Raw genomic sequence first — 5,979 nt, 5'->3', positions numbered from 1 at the left:
GGTATAAGTGGTCTTCTTTCTTCTTTCAACACATTTGCTCTTACAGCGGTCGTTTCCTTTCTCCATCCAGCTGGATGCTGCATGCCAGGTAATAGACAGTAGGTCTTATGTTGTTTCTAGTTCTCCCAACAACTGTACAGTGTAGATCTTACTGTCTCCCATTCATGAACATAAAAACTGAGGTTCCAGGAGAATTTATAACTTGCCTTAATTCACTCAGCCAGTAAATGGTGATTCTCAAATTCCACGTCACTGTGCTTAACTTCAGTGTCTGACTCTTTGCTCTCCTCTGGTTTCCTACTACTGACTGACAATGAGAGGCTTACTGCCAGGGAAATCATACATACACATTTAAGATTATGTTCATCTGTCTTCTGATCAAAATAGTCACTAGACATTTGGAAAAATGACCTTCCCTTACCAGCGAGCATATTCAAATAGTATTGGGGGTGGTTTCCACTAGGACAGAGTAATGTTTGTACTAATGTTATTGATCAGACCATTAAATCCCATTGAAGAAAAAAATTCTAATTAACACTCCTTTAACTGCTAATTCTTCTGGCTTTTTGTTGTTTTAAACTTATAACAGAAGGATGTCTACAGTGATTCAAAAGCCCTCTTGACTTCAAAGAATTAAATTTCCTACTTCATAATTGTTACTAAAACCCTGATAAAAAGGCAAAGCAGGAAACTAACCCTGGAGGTCACATGGAAAAATTATCTTTGTGTAATATAAACTAGTCTATACCTTCTTGTGGCAAGAGATGACAGATACATTTTGGATTAAAACTATGTAAGTCTTTCAGAATGGACTTTACCTTTCCATTTCACTATGTTACTCATTTGATCATTCCAGGTATATGAAACTGTATCTTAGGCTTCATAAACCTGGTGAGTAGCATCATTTATATGAGCTGATCACCGTGCAATATCTTGTGCTATTAAAAACTATATGCTCTTAAATATTTATAATGAGGAAAGCAATAATCAGCATCTTACATGTATTATTAACTGTCCCTAAATACATCTTCTAAATCAATACAGTGTGTATTATACCCCTGCCATGGAAATTTACCTTCTTGTTTCAGTTATTATGTTTGAGGACAAGAAATGATGGATCCCCAAGGAACATTGTGACCCAGATTCAGTTTCCATGTATTCATTGCTTCCTAAGGTTTCCTATCTGTTCATTTGCTGACTATTCATGTGTGTATTCATAGTCATATAAAATTAAAGCTTCTCATTATGGAGATTTCAGAAATATATTAAAAGGAAGAGAACATTTGACTGGGGTTTGAACAACCTGCATTCTAGTCTTGGCTTTGCTGTTGATTTGAGATGTGCCTTGGGAAATTCCCTTCTAATCTTCATTTTCTTCATCTATGCAAAGTGGATATGGACTAGATATCATGTCTCTTCCAGAGCATAGCAGAGCCAGGGCTCACACCTCCCAAGCTGGAGAAAAGGCAACTACCTGGACCTGGACAGAGTTTGATTGATGTATTGCAGCATGAAGCTATGACTGAGCACATTTCAGAAAATACACTTTAGACAAGCACAATTGTTGTATTTGTGTTGGAGACAATGTCAGATTGCAGTTTTGTGGCTAAGACTTCCTTAGAAGGAAATGAATTACTCACTGCCAATCATACTGGAGCAAGAAGTAGGAAAGGGAAGATTTTCTAATCTACCTGTTGAAAGAGTTGTATCTAAACTCACACAGGTGAAGAGACCTAGAAAGTGTGTTGGGTAAGGGGGGACTTGGCTCCAGACAAGAAGTTAGGTGGGAGTTGGGGAAGGAGTCTGAGGTTTGGCTTGTGTCTATAGGTCTACGAGTAGCCACTGCTAAAAGCTGCTAAATCATTCATTTACTTTGATCCTTGGTCTTAAATGATGTCTTCTTTTTTTCCCACCTCATGTCTCCCCATTCACAATACAGACAAGGCACAGGGCTTGGGCTGAGGTGTATATGGGATAAGTTTGCTTTCCCTCCTCTTTCTATACAGTCAGTGTGAGAACACAGCCTATGGTAAGCACCAGGTGGCCCAATGATGTCTTTTTGACATAACTCAAATCTGAGTTCTGCTGTGGAAAATTAAGGACAGTGGTGTCCCTCCCTCTGATCCAGGTTGGGGTATCAGGGAGGCCAGTGCTGCTACTAGATATAAGTGGCTGTAGGCCAAGGAACATGAGACTGGCCAAGGTGCCAGCAAAGAAGGTCCGGAGGCACTTTCTGGAAGGTCCATGGGGAGCAATATTCTGGGAAGCTCTTAGACATGATGAGTAAGGCAGGCTATGGATCTGAGAGAGGCAAGAGAGGTAAGATTGTCATGTGCACCATGCTGTAAATCTCAGTTTTCATCAAGGAAATGGGAGGTCCTTATAGTCTTTTGAGCCTGGCAGTGATATGTCACACTTATGTTTCATAGACGAAACCTTGGAGGCAACATGGGGTTGTATTAGGGGTGAGAGATTGAAAGTAGCTCGTTGTCACTCTTCACAAACTATTCCAGGCTTCAAAAACTTCAGGAACTGAATTTGGGGTTTTAGATGTCTAGAGTAAAATTGATCTGTATATCTCAAGCTCTAGTTTTGAATTCTAAGTAGTTCAAAGCCCCTATTCCAGAACTCCTCCACAGAGAATGGTATAGTTAAAGCATGACTTTAAGTTTCATTTGATGTATTGGTAACTATCATTGTTTGAAGCCTTCAAAAAAGATGAGTGTGTGTGTATGTATATGTATGTGTATATACACATCCATGCACACACACATATATGTGTTTGTATGCTTGAGTGCATATCCACATGCCTACATACCCAACATGGATGCTAACTGGGTTTTATAACATGAGATCCCAAGTGCATGACAAAAAAAGTACCAGCTCTGGAGTGAGAATATTTGTACTCTTGGTCTGGCTCTGTAGCAATTAGCTGTTTAACTTTGGATGGACCACAGTTAACCTCGGTCTCTATTCCATTTTATGTCCAATGGAGGAGAGTGAACTTGACCTCTATGAATATTACCAGATCTAATATTTATTTTATAAATAGTCCTCCTTTCCATTATATCTTAGAGCTGATACACACTGTACAGACATTGTGAACTGTTTAAGTTCCACAGCATGCTATATATTTTTATAAGAAAAAATAAATATGAGAAAAGAGGAACAAATGTATTAACTTTGACCTTGGAGATTTTATTTTTAACATGTTTTCAAAATGGCATGAACAAGAAAAAACAAGCAAACAGCAGATAGACCTTTTACCATGGAAACCATGAGACAATAGACATTGTTCTGTGGAAATGAGAAATTGACAGCATGAGCATGTAGCACACTGTGGGAAAATTTCTGCTTTGCAGAAGGATTGAAAAAATTTGTTTTTAGCATTGGCACTTCAATGAGGAATAAAGGTCTGAATTCAGACATATGGTAATATTGCATTTACTTATATTAAAATCAGACAAATTTTGATAAATGCCGGAGCAGGAGTTTTCAATGGCAGCACTATTGACATTTTGGACTAGATGATTCTTTGTTGTGAGAGGATGACCTACACACTGTACTATGTTTACCCTGGCCACCTACTAGATGGCAGTGACATTGAGCCTCATCTCTTCCTCGTTTTCAAAATCTAAAATACCTTGATTGTTGAATGCCTAGTGGAGGACAAAATTGCCTACTGTGCTAGAGTGAAGAGTTTCAAAAAGATTAAGCCCAGAGTTTAGAGTTACACAGACCTGGTTTGATTCTTGGCTTTGCTCTTTACTTGTGGTTGACTTTGTAAGCAAAGTCTTGTTTTCTTCATCTGTAAAATGAAGAGGATGCTGACAACCTCACAGTGTAGTTGAAGGACCAGGTTAAACAAGGTTATGCATGTAAAGTGGCTGGGATATACCTTTTCAGTACAGGAAAGCCATTCTAATGATTATTACGAGGAAAAGGAGAATGTGAGCCTACTTTAGTTCAGAAGGCACAAATCATGAAAAGTGGTTTACATTTATACATGGATGAGGGAACCAACATTATGACACAAAATGTTCATTGCACCTTTAATCACAGAGTCAGGAAAGAGCAGAGGCAATTCTTACTGCGTACCTAATAACATCAGACACTGTGCTATCTCCTTTACATTACCACTTTTAAAGTCTCAGTACCCAGCTGAGGTACTTAGTGTAGGCCCAGTTTTCAGATGAGATAACTGAGGTTTAAACAGAGAAAGTAACTATATTGTGCTATATACAAACATCAGTTTTGCTCAATTTCAAAGCCATGAGTTCAGCTTTTCCAAAGATGAGATTGGCAGCCATGATACCAGAATAGAAAATGCTGTATTTGAACAGAGAAATATTACCATGAATTTGAAAAAGAATGACTTCACCAGCATTATACTTTGCTTGGCTATAAATAATTGTAGCTGAATGAGTTTACTTCAAAACAAAGTTACAGCAACCATTATAACTGTCCAGAGAGACATGCTGCTCAGATTTCAGAGCACAGATTTCAGATTTCAGAGCTTACTTGCTAGAATGTATGAGAAAAGCATACATTTAATTTATTCTAATATTTAATTAAAAATGCAGTTATCGAGATTCTCCTTTGTCGGCTTTCTTCTGCAAAAGCTGTGCCTTAAAGAAATCTTCCTTCCAGTCCTCCCAGGCCCTGATCTTTCATACTGGTAGAGGGGACAGCCCTGATTCATGGGTCAGAGAATTGGGTTGTATTGCTTTTGAAATATCAGTGCATGGTACGAATGGTTTCCAATTACAGTGAACTGAGTGCACAATCCCCACACTGTTCTATTTAAATAACTGCTGAATCGCCAGAGCTGCCTTCCTGTTTCTAGCTCCCTGAACAAGTAAATAATGGAAAGAGAAGAAAATCAGCATTTGTAATAAATAACCATACAACCTGGTGGTGGGACCTCATTCCCTGCTTATATTTCCTGTTCCACCAACTATTTCTCAATAACTCTGTAAATAAAAGTTGCCTTTTCTATATAAAACTTGAAATCTAACTTTTGGTGGAACAGTTAGGAATGTGTACAGCACATGTTACAGTGGGAAAACAACATGGGTGCTGGAGTCAAATAGACTTAGGGCTGAATTCCAGCTTTATTGTTGGCCAGAGTTGTCAATGGAAATAACTCTCACTTTTGGAGTTTGAATTCCATGGGATTTGGAGTCAGACCAATCTGGTCAGTGAACTTAACCTCTGTAAGCAGCTGTCAAATGGGTGAAGCACTCTAGGACTAGCAGGATGTGAATCAGGAGAATGTGTACATAGTCCCTAGCACAGTTCCTGATGTAACAGCAGGTATTTAATAAAGGGACAAGTAGTACTGCATTGTTAATTTTAATTTTCTTGTTAGACATAGGCATATAAGAGATTGTCATTAGACTTATGTTATAAAATATAGAGACCTAATAATATGTTAGTTACACTAATAGCAAGTATACAGATAAGTTTTCAAAAGCAGGAGAATGTGCTAATGGTTTGAATCTGAAGTGTTCCCTGAAGGCTCATGTGTTAAAAGCTTGGGTGCAAGCTGATTGCCTTTTGGAAGTGATTGAGTTCTGAGTTTTCTGACCTAATCAGTGGATTTGTCTGTTGATGAATTTGTAATATATGGCATTATTGGAGGTGATAGGAGGTGGGGCTTGACTGAGGACGCTGGTCACTGGGGTATGCCTTTGGGGGTATATCTTGTTTCTAGCCCCTTCCTGTCTGTCCCTCTGCTTCCCAGTTGTCACAAGGACAGCATTGTTTCTTGGTCACGCCCTGTCCACCATCATGTTCTGCTTGCCTCAGGCCCAAAGGAATGGAGCCAGCTGACCATGGACTGAAACCTCTGAACCATGAGCCAAAATAAATGTTTCCTCGTTTTAAGTTATTTGTTTCAGATATTTGTCACAATGAAAAAACAACTGACACAAATGCTAAGCAGACAAGAGGCTGGCGTTCTTTTAGGAATGATAA

General features: G+C 38.7%; 1 non-coding gene across 1 annotated transcript; it reads right to left on the bottom strand.

The window, feature by feature from the left end:
* Positions 1-1,914: 1,914 nt before the first annotated feature.
* Positions 1,915-2,046, bottom strand: LOC141415290 (small nucleolar RNA SNORA51). The gene has a single exon (XR_012440273.1). It is a non-coding gene; the product is annotated as a small nucleolar RNA SNORA51 (small nucleolar RNA).
* Positions 2,047-5,979: the final 3,933 nt, after the last annotated feature.

The sequence above is a fragment of the Castor canadensis genome, chromosome 12 (genome assembly GCF_047511655.1).
Source record: "Castor canadensis chromosome 12, mCasCan1.hap1v2, whole genome shotgun sequence".
In the NCBI taxonomy this organism is placed as follows: Eukaryota; Metazoa; Chordata; class Mammalia; order Rodentia; family Castoridae; genus Castor; species Castor canadensis.
Note: the sequence above shows the minus strand (reverse complement) of the source record. Positions and strands in the feature narration are given on the sequence as shown.